General features: G+C 41.3%; 1 pseudogene; it reads right to left on the reverse strand.

Annotated features, from left to right (window-relative positions):
• Positions 1-475: 475 nt before the first annotated feature.
• Positions 476-811, reverse strand: LOC102820127 (annotated as a pseudogene).
• Between the last annotated feature and the right edge of the window lie 21,080 nt (positions 812-21,891).

The raw sequence follows: 21,891 nt of genomic DNA on the forward strand, positions 1-21,891 counted from the left end.
AGGACAACTTAAGTTCCAACTAATGAAAGCTCAGAAGGGTAGAGCTCACATCTGAAGGCAGAGGCCACACCTGCAGTGTTACTTCCTCACCTTCGGGAGTCAGTTTTAGATAAGTGAAGAGAGCTGGCTGGTTGTCCTCTGAGGTTTAAATGCAACTCAGAGAACTAGACATTTGTATGTGGCACTTACACCAGAACAACTTTCATGCTGGATAAACTTCCACAGCTTTCCAATCCACACTGAAAATATTTCTCTTCTGTGGGCTACTGAGAAACCACAATTGGGTGAAAGGACAGCTAGCTTACTTCAATCAAGTTCCAGAATGGAGACACAGTTTCAAAAAGCAGCATCACAACAGAAAATACACAGGTATGGGTAAAAGAATGTTTCTGGGAAATGCCAAAGGCACCAGACATAAGGCCAACTTTGTGTTTTGCTTCCCCTCGAGGCCATACCATGTCCATAGGGTGGGAGGCTACTTGGTCCAGCTGACTCTGGGGATGACGTAATGCTCCATGAGTCTGTCCAGGTGTCTGTTGAAGTCCTTCACTCTCTGTTTGTGGGTTTTGGCTGCTTTCTTCAGGATCGTTTCCATTTGCCACTTCTCCTGAAAATTCTCGAAGGCCACCTGGACCGGGGCTCTCTTGTCCAGGCTGTGCTGCTTCTCCTCCTCATCCTTTTTGTTCATTCCCATTGCTTCCAGAAGTTTCGCCTTGTCTTTGTCCTTTTTCTTCTTCCGCTTGGTCATGCCAAGCTCTGCGACACCTTTCAGTTTCAGGGGACCCTTGTGGACCTGCTCGTAGGCTGCCATGGTGCCTGCCAGCAATCTGTAAGTAAAATCCTGAGGCTGTAAATCTTTATGGGAGCAAAAAGCCTTATCTTTCTCCAGCAAACAGCTGGTAGTTTCGAACTGCTGACCCTGAGGTTGGCAGCCTGATTCGTAATCATTATGCTACCAGGGCTCCTTATCCTAGACATTAGTGAGCGGCAATAGACTGGCATTGACCACTTTGAATCTGACAATCGTATGTTTTACTATGCTGGAAATAACAAAATGAAGAAAAATGGCATTACATTCATCATCAAAAAGAATATTTCAAGATCTATCTGAAAGTATAATGCTATCTGTGATAGGATAATATCCATATGCCAATAAGGAAGGCCACACTAGAAGTCCAAGAAAACCAAATACCCATACCCCATGCATCTTGCTTTTTGCTAATGCTTTTAAGTGCTTTTGAGCTGGTTCCAACTCATAGAGATCCTGTATAAGGTTTCTGAGGCTGTAAATCTTTGAGGAAGCAGAAAGTCTCATCTTTTTCCTTCGGAGTGACTAGTGGGCTTAAACTTACAACCTTGAGATTCACAGTCCAGTGCTTATCCTACAGAGCCACTGTGCTTCTGGTGTAACACTGTAGGATAAACACTAGACTTCTAATAAAGTTGGTGGTTCAAATCCATCAGTTACTCCTTGGAAACCCTACAAAGGTTCCCTATGAGTCAGAACTGACTGGATGGAAATTAACAACAACGACACAAAAAAGAACAGTTAATACCACTATTATTCAAATTTATGCACAAACCACAAAAGCCAGTGATAACGAAATAGAAGAATTTTAACAACTTCTTCAGTCTGAAATTGATGAAACATGCAATCAAGATGTGTTGATAATTACTGGTAATTGGAATGCAAAGGATGGAAACAAAGAGGAAGGATCAGTAGTTATAAATATGGCCTTGGTGATAGAAATTATATTGGAGACCACTTGGTAGAATTTTGCAAGACCAAAGACTTATTCACTGCAAATACCTTTTATAAACAACTTAAAAGACAACTCTACACATGGACTTTACCAGATGGACTGCATAGAAATCAAATTGGCTCCATCTGCGGGAGAGATGGTGGAATGCCCATATCAACAACTAAAACAAGGCCGGGGCAGACCGTGAGGTAGACAGACCATCAATTGCTCGTATGTAAGTTCAGGCTCAAGCTGAAGAAAATTTAAACAAGTCCATAAGAGCCAAAATTAGATCTTGAACATATCCCACCTGAATTTAGAGATCATATTGAGAACGTATTTGATGCATTAGACACTAATGACTGAAGACTAGAAGAGTTGTGGGATGACATCAAGAACACCATATAGGAAGAAAGCAAAGGGTCATTAAGAAGACAATAAAGAAGGAAAAGACCAACATGGATGTCAGAAGAGACTCTGAAACTTGTTCTACAGCATAGAGATGCTAAAGCAAATGGAAGAAATGAGGAGGTAAAAAGAGCTGAACAGAAAATTTAAAAGGACAACTTGAGAAGACAAAGCCAAGTATTACAATAAAATGTGCAAAGTCCTGGAATTAGAAAAACAAAAGAGAAGAAAAACTTCAGCATTTCTCAAGATGAAAGAACTGAAGAAAAAATTCAAGCCTCAATGTGCAATATTGAAAGATTCTTTGGGGAAATAATTGAATGATGCAGAAAGTATCAAAAGAAGATGAGAACTTCCAGATAGCTGGTGGACTAGGCAGATGCACTGCATGGATCCTCTACAACAAAGATACAAGATACCAAATAAAACAGACACAGAGGAAAATTCTGGTACCCTGAACTTCAGAGGAAAGGTGAAGAGGTAAACCTAGTGTTTGCTGAGAAGAGAGGCCAAGCAGGGACAGTCAGAGAGGGAGACTGAGTGAGGAACGGCTGGTCAGCCATCTTTTGAGCAGCTTTGGCAGCAGAGGGAGTCCTGGCAAAGCAGATTCGAGAGAGCAACAAGAAAGTGCCAATTTCTTCTTTTTCCTCATGCCCCCTGGTGACCAGAGGTGTGGCCAGCTCCTACCCTCATCAACCTCCATTGCAGACCCTGCTTACAAGGTGTTCAGAGCTTCATAGTTGCGAAGCATGCTAGTGTGAGCTGGAGGCCAGCTGCATCACTTTGGTGTACCACTGGTGCTTGGATTCAGGTGGGCTTGGTTCCAGACCTACAGAATCTGTAGAGCCACGAGACCAGCATTCAACCAATCACCCTGCCTCCACTTTCCCTATGGTCCTAAGAGACACTGAAACCAGCTCCATCAAGGGTCCACACAAACTACTTCTGGATCGAGTGCCCTGAACATAGATTACACTGAAGTCAATAGGAACTCCATCTAGGGCAAGGAATTCTGCTGTTACATCACTTCCACACCCACCTCATGAGCTCCTTGAATTGCAGAAGCGCACCAGAAATATCTCCCCTACTGGTCCAAATACAACATCTCCACAATGCCCAAGAGACAACAGACAATTTTAGCTCACATGAAGAAACAAGTGAGAATGGCTCAAACAAATGACCAAGATGCAAAAAGACAGAGAACATTTTTGAGGAAAAAAGGTAATAGAACTAACTGAAAAAGAATTCAAAAGAATGACATTTTGGTACCTTCGACAGAAAGATAGAGGAAATCAAGGAGAACAGAGAAAAAAAAACTCTAGAAGAATTCAGGGAAACACTACAAGAACAAATAGACAAAATAAATACAAAATTTGAAACAATATAAAACCTACGATTAGAAATTCAGAAGATTATACTAGGATTTCAGAAATGGACAATACATTAACAGAGCAAAGGAGAAAGTTTGAAGCAATGGAAGCCCAAATTAGTGGACTTGAAGATTTATCTTTCAATACTAGCATGTTAGAAGAGCAATCAGAAAAAAAGAATGAAAAAAATCTAAAGAAAGCCTAAGAGTTATGTGCGACATTATGGAAAGGAACAACTTACAGGTGACTAGAATTCCAAAACAAGAAGAGACAATAAAAAGCACAGAGAAAATTGTCCAAGAGTTGTTGGAAGAAAATTTCCCTAACATCATGAAAGATGAGAATTTTAGCATACAAGAAGCTGAGCAAACACCAAACAGGATAGATCCCAAAAGGAAATCACCAAGACATATAATCAACCGTTCCAAAATCAAAGACAAGGAAAGAAACCTGAAAGCGCACAGGGTAAACCAAAAATTTACCTACAAAGGAGAAAACATAAGACTAAGCTCTGATTTCTTAGCAGAAACCATGCAGGCAAAAGGGCACTGGGACGACACACACAAAACTCCGAAAGAAAAAATTGCCATCAAGAATCAAATACCCAGCAAAGCTGTCCCTCAAATACAATGGTGCAATTAGGGCATTTCCTGATAAACCGAAATTAAAGGATTTTGTAATGACCAGACCTACTTTCAATTTCAGACTGAAGAAAATTGATAAAATTCTTCAATCATCACTGGCTTTAGTGGTTGGAGCATAAATTAGCCTATCACAGATAGCATTAAAAGAAGATGGAAGGAATACACAGTCACTGTACAAAAGAAATGGTCGATGTTCAACCATTTCAAGAGGTAGCATATGATCAAGAGCCAATGGTACTGAAGAAAGAAGAACAAGGTGCACTGAAGGTATTGGCAAGAAAAAGGTTCCTGGAATTGACGGAATACAAATTGTAATATAACCAACTGGTGCAGTATTGGAGGCACTCACTCATTTATGCCAAGAAATTTAGAAGAAAGCTACCTGGCCAACTGACTGGAAGAGATCCATATTTGTGCCCATTCCAAGGAGAGGTGACCCAATAGAATATAGAAATCATTGGACAATATCATTAATATCACATGCAAGCAAATTTTTACTTAAGATTATTGGCAGGGAACTGCAAGAGGTTCAAGCTGGATTCAGACAAAGACATAGAACTAAGGGGTATCATTGCTGACATCAGATGGATCTTAGAAAGATCCATCCTAGTATAATCTTCTGAATTTCTAATCGTAGTTTTGTGTTGTTTCAAATTTTGTATTTATTTTGTCTGTTTGTTCTTGTAGTATTTCCCTGAATTCTTCTAAAGTTTTTTTTTTTCTCTCTGTTCTCCTTGCTTTCCTCTACCTTTCTGTCGAAGGTACCAAAATATCATTCTTTAGAATTCTTTTTCAGTTAGTTCTATTACGTTTTTACTTCAGAAAGCAGACAATACCAGAAAGATGTTTACCTGTGCTTTGTTAACTCCCTAAAGGCTTTCGACTGTGTGGATCATGACAAGCGATGGACAACACTTGCAGAAAATGAGTATTCCAGAACACTTAATTGTGCTCATGAAGAGCCTGTTCATAGACTAAGAGGCAGCATTCAAACAGAACAAGGGAATTATGAATGTTTTAAAATCAGGAAAGGTGTGTACCAGAGTTGCATTCTTTCACCATACTTATTCAATCTGTATGTTGTTGTTGTTGTTGTTAAGTGCCATCGAGTCGGTTCCGACCCATGCTGAGCAAATAATCCGAGAAACTGGATTATAAAACGAAAAATGTGGAAACAGGATTGGAGGAAGACTTATTAACAATCTGCAATATGAAGATGATAAAACTTCGCTTGCTGAAAATGAAGAGGACTTAAAATACTTGCTGATGAAAATCAAAGACCACAGTTTTCAGTATGGGTTGTACTTCAATGTAAAGAAAATAAAAATCCTCACCACTAGACCAATAAATAGCATCATGATAAAAGGAGAAAATATTGAAGTTGTAAAATACTTCATTTTCCTTGGATCCACTGTCAACAGTCATGGAAACAACAGTCAAAAAAATCAAGCAACGTATTGCATTAGACAAAGCTGCTGCACTAGACCTCTTTAAAGTGTTTGACAGCAAAGATGTCCGTTTGAGGACTAAGTGTACCTGACCCAAGCCAGTAGTTTCATATGCGTGTGAAAGTTGGACGATGAATAAGAAAGACTAGAAGAATTGATACATTTTATTAATGGTGATGGAGAAGAGTATTTAAAAGTACATGGACTGCTAGAAGAACAAACATCTATGTTGGAAGAAGTGCAGCCAGAATGCTCCTTAGAAGCCAAGATGGCGAGACTTCATCTCTCATACTTTGGATATATTTTCAGGAGGGACCAGTCCCTGGAGAAGGATATCGTGCTAGGTAAAGTGGAGCGTCAGCAAAAAAAGAGGAAGACCCCCAATGAGATGGATTGGCACAGTGGTAGCAGCAATGGGCTCAAGCTTAACAATTGTGAGGATGACACAGAACTGGTGGGTAGTGTTTCGATCTGTTGTGCATAATGCCCCTAGGACTCTGAACCGACTTGAAGACACCTGAAAACATTAACAACACACCATAGTCAAGGAGCTCTAGTAGCATAGTGGTTACAAATCGGGGCTGCGAACCGCAAGGTCAGCAGTTCGAAACTACCAGCTGCTCCGCGGGAGAAAGATGAGGTTGTCTTCCGCCTTGAAAACCCTGTATATGGTCGCTATGACGACTCCACGGCACATAGCAACAACAACAACATAGTCAATCTTGGGATTCCAAGGTGAGTGAGACTGGACCCTACCCTCAGGGTAACACCATCTAGAGGTCAAGATATGCTGGTAAACATACAAGGGAGGGGCTTCTTGCCTATAAGAAGGAACTGGAACTGAGACCCAGGGAGAAGGGAGGCCCTAATCAGCTTCAAAGAAGAAATTTGCTACAATGTTGCTTTCAAGCCAAAAATCTTACAATGGCATTTTTTTTTTTTTTTTTATCCTGAAGGCTGAAGGGGTTGGGATTTCCATTTTCCCCAAGGCAAGCTGTAAGAGGTTTCTTTGACAAGATAGTAAAACATCTGTGTTTACAAGCAAGATAAGGAAGAATCTGGCAGCCTGGGCCTTTGTGGCTGCCTCAAGGAAATGTTGTTGCCTTAAAAAATGCAGGCCCAGGCAAAGTCATCCAGAGGCTGAGCAGCCTGAATCAGCCAGAACCAGTCCAGAAATGTGGGTGTCTTCTGCTCTCGGTTTCTTCTCCCATCTCCCACTTTGGCGGATGCTATCAGACCCTGGAGTGGTTGACCAAGTGGCTGTTGGAGTAATCCATTTCATCTCATCTCTGCCCATTTCCATCCAACACAGTTTACATTGGGATCAGGACATTTCTTAACTCTGCTGTTTCCATTTCCCAGAAGGTGATGTTATTAGATGCTGCCAAGTCAGTTCCAACTCACAGTGACCCTATGGATACCGAAATGTGCAAAGATTTGGAGTTAAGAAGATGATTGTTGTTGCTGTTGTTAAGTGCCATTCAGTCGGTTCCAACCCATAGCGACCCTGTACAATGTTTCCAAGGAGCAGCTGGTGAGCTTGAACCGCTGACCTTGTGGTTCAATCCAATTTTGCAGTCCAGCGCATTAATTCACAGTGCCACATAATGGCAAGCAAGCTCCTTACCTTTAGTTCATCATTTCACCAGAGCCCTGTCTCCAAGCTTTTCTCTTCCCCTACACTCACACATTCATGCTGAACCCAGATGGAATTTCTTGTTTCTATAGCATGTGCCTTCTTTTCTCCAGGTCTTTGCTCATGCTGCTTGCTCTGCTTGGAATGTTCTTCCCTGATTCTCTGCTGTCTGTCCTTTCAGGTCCTTCCTCGTCCCTGCCTAAAAGGATACAATAGGTTCCTCCTGTTTGAACATCCTTACTTTTTTGTGGCTGTGTGGCATTGAGTTGGTTCCACTCACTGGTTTCCTAGGTTGTCGTCTGTTTGGGTGCAGATTGCCAGATCCTATCTCCCTCATAGCCACTACTATGTCCAAAGTACAAATTTTGGGACTACCAGCTCAGCACTAAACAGTTGTGCCACTAGGTCTCATTACATTTATCATAAAGTTTGTGGAAACTGAATTAAGAGATAATGGATTATTTTCCATGAACTTTTTTGAAGTCTCCTCCTAAAATACAGATAGTCTTCTACTTATGACACATTCAATTTAAGATGAACTGCATTCATGACCGTCTGGTTTTCCTTTTGTGCATCTTATCAATAATACATTTTCCTGGGAGGAAGTTGCAGGAAAATGCATATAGGGGAGTGGGAAAAAGTGCCGAGCTATATGAACATGCTCCAAACATTTACAATGGAAGAGATCATCCATAGGGCAAGAATGCTGAATTTAGAACTTGATGTTGCTGATGTGGAACAGTTTATAAATTACAAAGGTCTCATAAACTTATAAATCCAGGTCTTACTGGATTATAAAGAAGAAAGACATGTTGAAGAATGAAAATAATGAGGAAGAGAAAGGAGAGAAGTTTTCAAAGTTTTTACAGTGAAGTTACTAGATGGAATTTTTTCTAACCTATATCAGGGGCTTCAGTTGATTGAAAATATGGACTCAAACGCTGATCACTTTGCTGAAGTAGTTTGGCAGTTTGAGAAGCAGTGAGATGTTATTGCAAAATATATGAAGAAAAAGAGAAAAGCGCCATACAGACAACTCTTGTTAATTTTCTTACTCCATCCCCATTCCCAGGGATAATCCAGGATGCTCCAGAACCGTCCAGAAGTGGAGTTATTACCAAAATTGACAAAATGCCGTCATTGGTATAACTATATGATTTGTGTATTTTTTGTATGCAAGTATTAAAGTATAATTGTAAGTTTATATGTGTTGTTTCCAAACTCCAAAGACATATACAAGGGTAAGTCAAAAAGTATTGCCACAAAATCAAAGACACATTTATTAAACAAAATATTAAAATGCGAAGCTATTATTTCTCAACTTCTCCTCCGACCACGCCTATATGCTTCTGAAGCTGATGTTTCTATCTCTTAAGCCCTTCCCTGAAGAATTCTGCACTCTTCAATTTATACCCCTCCCAAATGGCACTTAAGGTATCCTCAAGGGACTCAAATCATGCTCCTTTTAAATGTTCTTTAAGTTCAGGAAGCAAAACTTACAAAACAAAAGTCTGAAGAGGTGGGGCAGGGTTGTAGGTAGATGGGGTAAGGTTTCCCAATGAAATTCTCATAGAACAGCCCTTGCCTACCCTCAAAGAATGAGCAGGTGTATTGTGATGGGGAAAAAAAGCTTGTGTTCAACTTTCCTGGCCTTCTTCTTTTTACCAATGCAGTTTTCAATTTTCTTAAAATTTCTTCATAATAAGCTCCTATGATTGTCCTGTGTTCTTCAAGAAAATCTACCAAGATTACACCTTTGGACTCCCCCAAAACAGTTGTAAGCTGTTGTAACCTTGAGAGCTGACCTCTTAGAAGCCACTGTTTTGATTGGACCCTGGTTTCTGGATCATATTGTTAAACCAAGTACATCTCTGGTTCTAATTTGTTCCACAAAATTGTCATTAGCTTAGATCTTGCTTAAAAGACTGATGGAAAGATCAGCTCTTTGAGCTAGCTGATCTTTGTGCAATGCTTTTGGCACCTACCAGACCGAAAGCTTGCTGAGGCCAGGATGTTCACTTAAAATTGAAAATGCCAAACCATGTGAGATTGCAACGTCAGTAGCTATCACATCAATAGTAATTCTCTGGTCTTCCTCCACCAGTGTCTGGACTTCACCCATAGTTTCTGCATCCATCAAGATTGACAGTCTTCCTTTTCTTGGCTCATCTTTGAGGTCTTCACAACTTTCCTTAAAATGCTTGATCCATCTAAAAAAGTGTTCTATGTGGGATAGCATTCCTGTAAATTTGTTTCAAAGCTTCATTGATTTAGGAAGATGCCCATTTGTATTTTGTTTAAAATTTGCTATTAGCCTTGATCTCAAAATCATTTTTCTCCTAGGCACAAAAAGCATGATGTTTTTTGGAAGGCACCCTAGCAAGTCTAAGACAAATGTATCCCTGAGAGAATTTGTCAGCAGTTATCCACTGAGGACAAAGACATGTTTCAACATGTTTTGTTTGGAATAAACCCATGCATGTGCAAATTGGAACCCTATAGCAATATATATATATATATATATAATTTTTTTTTAACTTTTTACTGGGAATTGAGTGAAGGTTTACAAAGCAAATCATCAGTTTTACATTCAGCAATCATATGCTTTCCTTCATTACGATGATTGCAATTCACCTCCATGTATCAACAGTCACAGTATTTACCTCTATTCACTTTAACTCCTGCATTCTTCCCAGTGTCTCCCACTATATTCATTGTTCCTCCCTAATCTCCCTCTTGTTGTACACTGCCTGCCCTGTCACCCATATAAACATGTGTCTATTCTCTAGCTCTGGAAGCGTAGTGGTTATGAATCGGGCTGCTAACCTCAAGGTCGGCAGTTTGAAACTACCAGCTGTTTCTGCTCCCGTAAAGATTTGCAGCCTCGGAAACCCTGTGCAGGGTCACTATGAGTTGGAACCAACTCCACGGAACTTAACAACAACATTCTCTATCTCATGAATAATGTATCCTCCCCTCTCCCCACCTTAGCCATCATCGATTGCTTCTGTTATTAAGAATGTATTTTCTTAACTTTTTTTTACAACATTGGTCTCATGCGCTATTTGTCCTTTGGTGACTGACTAATTTCACTCAGCATAAGAAGTCCATGTTGTGAGGTGTTCCTGTAGATCCACCGTTCTTCTTCAATGTTGACTAGTACTCCATTGTGTGGATGTACTAAAGTTTATTTAGCCATTCTTCTGCCAATGGGCATTTAGATTGTCTCCATCTTTTTTTTATGTGTCTCTTCTAGACAGCATATTGAAGGATCCTGCTTTCTTATCCATCCTGCTCTGTCTCTTGACTAATGCATTTTAATCAGTTTACATTCAGAGTGATTATCTATAGGCATTAATTAATTGCTGTGGCACTGAAGGATAAGCACTGGACCACAAGGTCAGTTTGAACCACTAGCTCAGCAGTTCAAACCCACCAGCTGCTCCTCAGGAACCCTATACAGGGTTGCTATGAGAAGGAACGGACTCAACTTAAGGACAACAAATGAGTTGATTGTTGTCATTTTGCTGTGGGTTTTTTGTGTGGTGTTACTGGTGTCTTTGTTCCACATAATATTCTGTGCTGAGTTTATTTTGTTTGTGGGTTTTCTTCATTTCTGCTATGTTAATGTTCACTAAATCTTCCTGATTTTCCTCTTTTAAAATGATTTTGATAGGCAGGTATATTAATTTTCTTTAAGGTTACCCTGTAATTTATTAATTTTTCCCTATTATAAGCCGTTTGTTTTATCTTGAAATCTACTTGACTTCCTAGCCATTTGGAAGTTCTGTATTTACACTATTTCCTCTTTTCCTATAACAATACTTTTTTATTTACCCGAGTAAAGATTAGATTTATAAAGATAATAATAATAATAAAAAAAATTTTTAAGCAGTAATATGAAAATAAAAAAACAAAATGAGAAGTATTCTTGGCACTGTAGGATGAACACTGAACTGCTAACTTCAAGGTTGGCAGTTCAAACCCATAAGTCACTCCTTGGAAACCCTATACAAGGTTGATATGAAGTTGGAACCTAGTCAAAAGAGATTTAACATATATCCTAAATGTATTCAACTTACATTAGAACCAACTTATCATAGAGTTATGGGAACAGAGCTTCTTCATAAATCAAGGACTACCGGTATTAATGTTTTCCGCCTCTGTTTGCCTAGTGAACTTTTAGGACCCTGAGGGCAGGGGTGACATCTGGTGCATCTGGGCTGAGATAGATGATGTGTATTCTGTCCTCCTTCTAGTTGAGAAACTGTTTTAATTCTCCTGGAATCCATATTTCTGGGTCCATGGAGTTGGGTGACCATTTGCTCTTAGGTGTCTTATTGAACCCTGGTGGTCATTTTGAAGCCTTTGGTGGTGGTGGTGGTGTGCCATGGTGGTGGTGTGCTGTGGAGTCATAGCCAACCCTGCATAGGGTTTCCGAGGCTGTAAATCTTTATGGGAGCAGAAAGCCTGATCTTTCTCCTAAGGAACGGCTGGTAGTTTCAAACTGTCAGCCTTGAGGTTAGCAGCCGGACTCATAACCACTATGTTACCAGAGCTCCTGCTAGGAGTTGGTTTTCCTGGACTCACTTTCAGGTCAAATAATAGCCTACTAAGCAGCTTAGCAAGAGCTTTAGGAGCGTAGTGGTTATGAGTGAGGCTGCTAACCTCAAGGTCAGCAGTTTGAAACTACCAGCCGTTCCTCAGGAGAAAGATACGGATTTCCACTCCCGTAAAGATTTATAGCCTTGGAGACCCTATGCATGGTCATAATGAATTGGAACTGACTCCACAGCACATAACGACCACCACCAAGCAGCTTAGCAAGACTGACCTTAGGTATTGGACTCGAGAAGCTGAATCTCCAGAGTCTGACTGGAAACTGTGTTTTAGGAGTTCTGTTACATTTGTTTGCGTTGATTCAGACTCATATCGACCCTGAATATGGTTTCCAAGGAGTGGCTGATGAGTTTGAACCACCAACCTGGCAGTTGCTCATCCTACAGCACCAATGCATGTCCTTAATGACTCTGTTTTTACAACTCTGTTTTTCTCATGTTGAAAGAGTTCCAGCCTTGACTTGTGATACTGAAAGATTCTGTGAGCAAAATATGGAATAGCTCAGGAAGCATGAGTGGAAGGAATACACTGTACCAATAAGACCCGGTCTATGTTCAAGCACTTCAAGAGACCGCACATGATCAAGAACCAATGCCATTGAAGTTCAAGGTGCACTGAAGGCACTGGCAAAACACAGTTCCAGGAATGGACAGAAAACAGTTGAAGTTTTTCAACAAACTGATGCAACACTGGAGGTGCTCACTTGTCTATGTCAAGAAATTTGGAAGACAGTTACATGGCCAAGCAATTGGAAGAGACTGACCCAACAGAATGTGGAAATGATTTAACAATATCCTTAATATCACATGCAAGTAAAATTTTGCTGGAGATAATTTTTAAATGATTGCAGGTGTACATCCACCTGGAAATGCCAGAAATTTGAGTCAGATTCAGAAGAAGACTTGGAACGAGGGATATAGTTGGATATAGATGGATTTTGACTGAAAGCAAAGACTACCAGAAAGATGTTTATTTGTGTTTTATTGACTCTGCATAGGCCTTGGATTGTGTGGATAATAACAAAGTATAGATAACATTGTCAAGAACACTCAATTACGCTTGTGAGGAACCTACACACAGACCAAGAGTCAGTCTTCAGAACAGAACAAGGAGATACCAAATGGTTTTAAATCAGAAAAGGTGTGCATCAAGGTTGTATCCTTATACCCTACTTATTCAATCCAAGAAGTTGGATTATATGGAGAAGAACATGGTATCAGGATTGGAGGAAAACTCATCGATAACCTGTGATATGCAAATGACACACCCTTGCTGGCTGGAAGCAAAGAGGACTTAAAATACTTACTGATGAATATCCAAAGACTATAGCCTTCAGTATGGATTGCACCTCAATGTTAAAAAGAAAAAAAAAAAAAGGGGGGAAACCTCTCAAATGGACCAATAAATAACATCATACAACATTATAAATGGAGAAAAGATAGAAGTTGTCAAGGACTTAATTTTATTTGAATCCATAATTAACAGTCATAGAAGCAGCAAATTTGCTGCAAAAGACCTCTTTAAGTGCTAAAGCGCAAAAACATCACTTTGAGGACTAAGGTGATTCAAACCATGGTATTTTCAACTGCCTCCTATGCCTACACAAAACTAGACAGTGAATAAGGAAGACCAGAGAATAATCGATGCGTTAGAATTATATTGTTGGCAAAGAATGTTGAACATACCATCGACAACCAGAAGACTGACCAAACTGTTTTGGAGGAAGTATGACTGGATTGCTCCTTGGAAGCTACAGTGGGGAAACTGGACATGTTTTCAGGAATGACCAGTCCCTGGAGAAGGACATCATGCTTGGTAAAGTAAGAACTTCATTATGAGGGTGGTGCAGAACCAGCAAAGTTTAATTTGTTGTACAAAGGGTCACTATGAGTTAGAACAGACTCGACTTCACCTAACAACAACAACAACAACTAAAGTAGAACTTGAATTGTAAAACACTTGGTTTGTGGAAGGCTGTGAGAGCCCTAAGTCCATTTTGAGTGTTGATGTAAATTCATACTCCATTTGAATTCTTTCTAGCCATGCATTCGGCAATATGCCTGTACTTAGACAAGTCTGGGGAGGATCTGAAGAGGGACAGCTTTGTCCACAGGCTTACACCAAGAACCATGAGACTTGCCTGCATCTATCCTTAACGATTTACTGAAAATAGCCACATGCTTTCTCAAAGTTGGGGTTCTGATGGCTATGACTCAAGGCCACATGATCATTAGTTAGACCCCAACCAGCACGTAGCCAGGTGGCCGGTACCCTAGAACCGATCCTGCCAACTTTTAAATCTGCAGTAATATCTGTATCCCAGTAAGGGCCTGTCCCCTGCTTCCGTAGCCCCTCCTGCAACTGTGCTGGACTGACCTGTCACCAGTGGCCACCTTGTGTTGATTTCCTCTGTTTCCTGTCATGTGTAATTAGTGCCATGACCGTGAACCAGTGGACTCCATTTTGACATCATGCTGATGATCTTCTTCTCATCTTTGTCCTGCTCAAAGTTTAATGAAAGGGTCTCTATAGAATATGTTGACATTTGGGGTCATTTTCCCCCTAAAACTCAATGGACTGGCCCTGAAACCCTGTGTGTTGTTCTCTGAGAAACCAACATGAAAGGAATTTACAATGACCTGCCTGGACTCCTACCTACACAACCTACTTTCACTATCCCCTCTTCTTGGTGCCTTCCTGATTCAAATCATATTTACTCACAATAAATATGTCCTGTTACCCTCCTTTCTGGAGTTGCTCTGAGCACTCGGGTTTCTCACGGTTTCCTCCAGGGTTCTGGTTCTGTGAGATGCACTCCCGTGAGATCTGGAAACCAAATGCAACTACAACAGCAACCTAGCGGGTCTTGGAATTGATCCTCTTGCCCTGGCAGCTTTACTTGAAGTTAAATCTTAATTCTACCCATCTGTCACTAGGTAGACACTGGCACTCTCAGAGCCTCAGTTCCCCATCTGTAAAATGGGGTTGACAAGCCTGCCCACCCACTTTGATGGATGTCATGGATGTGGTAGTGCTCTGTAAACTGTAACTCTCCTCAGGAGGTTCTGTCTCTCACCTCCACCAGCAGAAGATCCTCGGTCCCCAGCAGTATCTGAGTTCTATCCCCCTAAACAGAGGACACCACCAGAACAGGATCCAGAGGCCAAAACTTCCCACCCCACAGTCTGACTCAGCGTGGCCGGAAGTAATCCCATGGAAAAGAATTCCAGCGGACCCCTCCTTAGGCCTGGAGTTCCATTGGCAGGATCTGCTAAGGACTTCACCCAGGAACCTTAGAACAGGAGGCTGGAGAATAGAAGGGTGATAGACCAGGAGAACAATACAGGGGCCCATTTATAGCATCTGGCAAGATGACAGGAGAACAAAGACAGGGACACAGGGCATCTGGAACCAAGGTCCACCCCCACCACAGGTTCACTGTGTGCTCCTTTCCTTCTCTGGGCCTCAGTTTCTCCACTTGTAAAACAAGAACCAGAAGGTGTCTAAGTTCTCCCTCGATCCCTGACATTCTGTGGGTCAGTGAGAAATCACCCCTACGTGGTAATCTGTTACTGCACAAATCCACCATCCTATGAAGGCTGCGAAGACAGATTGTTCAATTTTCATTTAGAAACGAATTCTCTGACTCAATCTAGTCTCCACCGAGAGAGTTTGCTGTTGCCTTTCCAGATTTCTGCACCAGAGCCATGAGCTCCAGGTAGCTATGCCTTTGATGCTATTTCTCATCAGACCAGAGAAATATCTTCTCCCAGATCACAGCCAAGCAGAGCCATCTGTGACATGAAGCTGAAAGCAAAACAGTGAACAGACTGCTGTGTGTGTGCTGGGAGCAGAGAAAGCGGTCAGAAATAAGTGCTTAGTCCTGGGAGCGGAGACCAGGTTGGAACACCAGGCCCTGACCATCAGTGAGTAAGAAGAGGACCACCTGCATCCCATGAAAGCATCCTTCCTCACAACTGCCTCAGGAGCTAGGTGCCAGTTCCCTCATTTTGGAGATAAGAAAACCAAGGCTCAGAGAGGTGAAGTCACTGCCCAAGGTCACACAGCAAGTGGAATACTTAGGCTTCAAGTAAAGTCTTTCTGGCGTTCCACTGATATTACTCTAGTTCCAAACATGTCTCCTTTAGTGGCATCTCCAGTCAAGGGCAAGAGCTGGGTGACGTCAGCTCTTTACCCAGTGTTCACAGATCCAGTACAGATGCTTGGGAAATGTTGGTGTCATTGAATCGAATCAAATTGAATTTCCACTGAAGTACACCTGACACTTAAAATGGATGGACAGGTGACCCCCCCACCCCCACCCCTTAGGGCTGTGTGTGGAATGTATCATCTGTGCAATGGCTGTGGGGGAGTAGGGCAGATAGACAAAGTGCTTCTGTTCCGGTGGGGGGCACAAGGTCAGACTCTCGGGAGGAATTAATCATATCCGAGGAATTCCTCTGGAACAGTGGGGGGGAATCAAGATTCTTCAAAGAAGGCCTAATAGCGAATTTTCTGGATTTTCCAGCTAATTTGAAGGTACCTACTTGGAACATTTTCTTGTCAGAAAGGATTTTAAAATACATTCATTCAGCGTGACATGATAATTGGCGCTGGCTGCCTGATGAATGCCTCTTATCTATTCCTGAGGTATTGTTCACTGGGATCGAGCTGATGGGCTGGAACGGGCACTTTGTTAAATGCACAAACAAAGCCACTTGCTCTGAGTGATTCCGGCCACGGGATGTAGCAGTGTTTCTGAAAGATGCAGTTGGAACCTTATAATCATAAGATGTTAGAGAAGGAACTTTGAAGATTAGACAAGGCAATTTCCTCCTCATAGTCTAGAGAGACCAAGCACCAAGGGAAAGGCAGGGACCTTCCTGTATCATACAACGTGGAGGTGGCAGAGGTGGGACTTGGGCCTGAGTGTCCGGGTCCAGAGGCCAAGCCTCTCTCCCCTGCTGTGGAGAAAGACGCAGGAATGGACCGTGTTTGTTGTGGATCCTGACAGGCTCAGACAGCACGCTGGTTCTTAGCGGGCGGAGGGGGATGCACTTAGAACAGTTGGCTTTTCTCAGCTAAACGATGTTGATAACTGATCAGCCATTTTCACAGTCTCTTTCTTCTCTCTCCCTCTTTTATTGTTTGTTGTTGTTAGGTGTCATCCAGCCAGTACCGATTCATAGTGACCTTATGCACAGCAGAACGAAACACTGCCTGATCCTGGGCCAATCTCACTCTTGTTGACACGCTTGAGTCCATCAATGCTGCCACTTTGCCAATCCATCTCGCTGGGAGTCTTCCTGTCTTTCTCCGCCCCTCCACCTTACCAAACATGATAACCCTCTTTTATGTTTTCCTGTATTTCAATACCTTTGTCTTGTTGTTGTTGTTAAGTGCTGTCGAGTTGGTTCTGACTCCCAATGGCCCTGTTTAGGGTTTCTGAGGAGGGACTGGTGAATTTGAACCCCTAATCTTGCAGTTCAAACTGACCTTGAGGTCTAGTGCATTATCCCATAGAGCCACACCAGGAGTCCTTTGTCTTATCAAAGGCAAAATCCAAGGTCTGGCCATCTGCAATCACCTACAAAGGCCCTACACTTCTTCATTGTTCTTTCTGAAGAGGAAAGACATGCTTGAACTTACTAGTCATTTAAAAATAAATTTCTGGTAGACCTTGATTTATTTTTCTATTAAAGTTCCTTCAACTTTTGTTTTGTTTTTATTTTTAAACTGGGATCTCCTTTTGGGATGTCAGTGCTCTAAACATCACCCCCACCTCTAGCCCCCCCCCTCCACACACAAAACATTACCTTTGTGCCTGTTTCAACTGAGAACGGCACTACAGGACAGAGTGGCTCCCCATAAGCTTTCCAAGACTGTAAAGCTTTGCTGTATCTTTCTTACACAGAGTGGCTAGTGAATTCAAACTGCCCACCTTTTGGTTAGTAGCTGAACACTTAAACATTGTACCACCAGCGCTCCCTCAGAGCCCTACATATGCTAATAAGTAAGGTGTTAACAAAACTAAGGTTTGGGTTTTCTGCAGGGCTACTGATTTTCTGCTTAAAGAACTCAGTGTATTCTCTGAACTGCCTGCCTTTCACTACATTTAAGGAATGAAATCTTTCCACTGGGATTATCAAAATTGACATTTCCATTGTTTTCTTTAGGAAACACCACCATGTTAATCATTCCTTAAGGGACTACATTTATGACAAAAGTGAGGGGACAAAGGCCCAGGCCGGGTGTACATGCATGTGCACTTGTATTGGTGTTTCTGTGTGTATATGCACATCTGTGTTTTTGTGCTTGGTGTGTGTGTGTGTGTCTGTGTATTTATGACACTAGTCCTGTAGCTGTGTTTGCCAATGTGTCATTGGTTATCCCTGTGTCTGGGTGGATGCGTGTGTGCAGATCTGTATGTGTGTATCTGACTGTATCTACACTGAATGTGGGTTTGCCCATTGTGTGTCTATGTTTTATGGTTGCCTGATTATGTCCGTGAGCACATGTTTGCATGCCCATGTGGTGGTGTGTACATGCACATAGCAGTCCATCTGTGTGTTATGTGTGTAATAATTTATGGTTTTGTGTGTATCCATATGTCTGAATATATGTACCTGTGTGGGTATGTCTTTGTTTTCCTACTTGAGGATGCTCTGATTTGTGTTGAATGTCTTCTATACACATGTACACAGTACCCTCTAGTGGACATGAGAAGAAAGTAACCCAAGACAAAAAACCAAAACACCAAACCAGGTTCTGAATCAATACTGATCAGTCACCACATTGTTGTTGTTATTATGTGCCGTGGAATTGATTCCAACTCATAGTGACCCTGTACAGGGTTTCCGAGGCTGTAAATTTTTACGGGAGCAGAAAGCCCCCTCTTTCTCCCGCGGAACAGCTGGTAGTTTCTAACTGCTGACCTTGCGGTTCGCAGCCCGATTCGTCGTAACCACTATGCTGCCAGAGCTCCTTGAGTCACCACATAGAAGGTTAAATTTACAGAATGGTTCTTTATAAGACAGTGTAAAAGTGTTATTATAACTGATGCTTAAGAAAGCTGAATAACAGGCTCCAAGTCACACAGCTAGGATGTATTGGGAGACAGATTTTGAACCTTCAAAAACATGCTCACCCCCACTAAAGAACATTACAAGGGCCAACCCCCATTTTACAGATGAGAAAACGTATGCCTAGTGGCAGGGAATTTGACAATACTTTGACATAAAGCGGTGCCTTAAGAAAAATGTATGTTGTTGTTGTTAAGTACCATGGGGTCAGTTTTGACTCATAGTGACCCTGCACAGGGTTTCCGAGGCTGTAAATCTTTACGGAAGCAGAAATCATCATTTTTCTCCCACAAAACAGCTGGTAGTTTTGAACTGCCGACCTTGAGGTTAGCAGCCGATTCATAGCCACTATGATACCAGAACTCCTTATGAAGAAAACGTATACATATGTCTTTTTAAGGATTCCTGCTATAGATACACCAATTATGGGAAACCAAGGGCCTAAACATTTTCTTGTCTGGTAGATTAAGATACAATTTCTGTACACTAAAACTCATTCTTTTTAGGTATACAATTCTAAGAACTTTGGCAAACTTATAACTACTATCACCAGAAAGAAATAGCATCTTTCCATAGCCCCCCAAATTTCCCTCATGCCCAATGTAATCAAACTCCTCTCTCCACCCCCAGCTGTTGTCAGATGATCATAAATGGAAGCCTAAAGTAGGAAGTCTGCTTATTTTTAAAAAGAACAACCTTCATTCTTAAAAATGTTTTTTCCTTGTGTTTTAGGAGAAAGTTTTCGAGCACATTAGATTTCCATTCAACAATCCATAGACAGACAAAGTGTTCCATGATATTAGTTCAAGTCATTGTATGTATATATAGTCATAGACATAGTCATAGTTATTTGTTGTTGTTGTTAAATGCCATTGAGTTGGTTCCAACCCATAGCGACCCTATATTGGGATTCCAAGGAGCAGCTGGTGAACTTGAACCGCTGACCTTGCAGTTCAAACCGACTTTGCAGTCCAGCGCATTAACCTATAGCGCCACACCAGGACTCCAGTCATAGTTACAGATATTAGTTATTGTCCCCACAATGTGCTATGCTTTGTCACCCCTTCTTCTCACCCCCAGCCTCTGGCAACCAATTTTCTATTTTCTGTTGCTATAATTTTGTCTTTTCCAGAATGTCATCTAAAAAGAACCATACAATATGTAGCCCTTTGAGTCTACCTTCTTCCATTCACCATAATGCACTTGAAATTCATCCTTGTGGTTGTGTGTATCAGTTAGTTTATTCCAGGTGGTGCAAACTGTTAAGGACTCAGCTACTGACTGAAAATTTCAATCCACCCAGAGGTGCCTCCGCAGAAAGACCTGGAAATCTACTTCTGAAAGATTACAACCATTGAAAACCCTGGGAAGCACAATTCTAATCTGAACCACATGGCATCATCATGAGTTGGAACCAATTTAACTGCATCTGTTTTGTTTTTGTTTTGCTACATTGTATGGCTGGACTACTTTAAAGGCATTTAGGTTGTTTCTGAATGTTACAATTATGAATCACCCTTTGTAGATACTGCTGGATTTGCTTTCATAATATTTTGTTGAGGTTTTGGCATCTATTTTTGTGAGGAATACAGAACTATATTGTTATGTGCTGTCGAGTTGATTTTGACTCATGGCAACCCTACATGACAAAGTAGAACTGCCCCATAGTGCTTTGCTGTTGTTAAGTGCCATTGAGTCAGTTCCTACCGATAGCAATCCTGTATTGGGTTTCAGAGGAACAGCTGGTGGATCTGAACCACCAACCTTGTGGTTAGTAGTTCAGTGCTTATCCTACAGTGCCACACCAGGACGTAATCTTTCTGGAAGCAGATTACAAGGTCTTTTCTCTTGCAAAGAAGAAGCTGGTGGGTTCAATCTTTTGGTTAGCAGCGTAATTGTGCCACTGGGACTCCCTATGGTAGACTACAGTTTCTTTGGTCATCATGCTTGCTTTTGGTATTAGGGAAATATTGGTCTTACAAAGTTATTAGAAAATGTTCTCTGCTCTTTTAATTTTTGGAAGAGTTTGTATAGAATTGGTACTCTTTCTTCCTTCAACACTGGGTAGAATTTTCCAGGGAAGCCAATCTAAGTCTGAAGCTACCTTTGTTGGAAGATTTTCAATTATTAATTCAGTTTATTTAACAGATCTAAGGCTACTCTTGTTATATATTTCTCTTGAGTGAGCTTTTACATTTGTTTCCTCCAAGGAATTTGTTCATTTCATCTGTTGTTTCCTTTATTCTTACAGCTGAGGTGAAGCCAGTGCTGAAACAAACAGGCATGGATGGCACAGAGAGAGTGACGAGCAGAGTCCCAAGTTGGGAAATAATATGAAATTCATGAAAAACTTAATGTTTGAAAGTACAATTATGCACAAAGATGTAAAGCAACGTCTTAAAATATCAAAAAATTGGAAACCACTTAAATGTCAAAGAAAATTTTTATGCTATTTGATAGAATGTGTATGTAGTACTGAAACTATATAAAATATGCATAGCAAAGTCTAGAAAGGAATATGCCCATGTTACTAGTTCTTTTTTGATGGTTTACGTTTATAATGGTCTTTTTTTTCTATTGCTTTATATCTTTCAAATTTGCTATATACTAATAAGAGAACAAATGCTAAAGAAAATCAGCATTTCATTCTCCCTCTAGTGGAATCTAGCTCCAGTTCCTGTCAGGCACAGGAGCTGACACGTAGTCATTCCTCAAAAAAGGCAGGAATCTGCAATACCTGAGACTTCACAGCAATTAGCTCAGATTGTAGGCCATCCTTGCAGCCTAGGACCTGGCCTGTCTGTTGAGACCTCCCAGGCTCAGCTTCCAGAGATGCCACCCTGAAGTCTGCCAAACAGGCCACAGGGCTCCTTGGCCTCTGGGCACTTGGTCTCATCTTGACCATACACTTCGCCCTGAGGGACTTTACTGCAGCTCCCCC

Source organism: Chrysochloris asiatica, unplaced genomic scaffold (genome assembly GCF_000296735.1).
Source record: "Chrysochloris asiatica unplaced genomic scaffold, ChrAsi1.0 scaffold00053, whole genome shotgun sequence".
Classification (NCBI taxonomy): Eukaryota; Metazoa; Chordata; class Mammalia; order Afrosoricida; family Chrysochloridae; genus Chrysochloris; species Chrysochloris asiatica.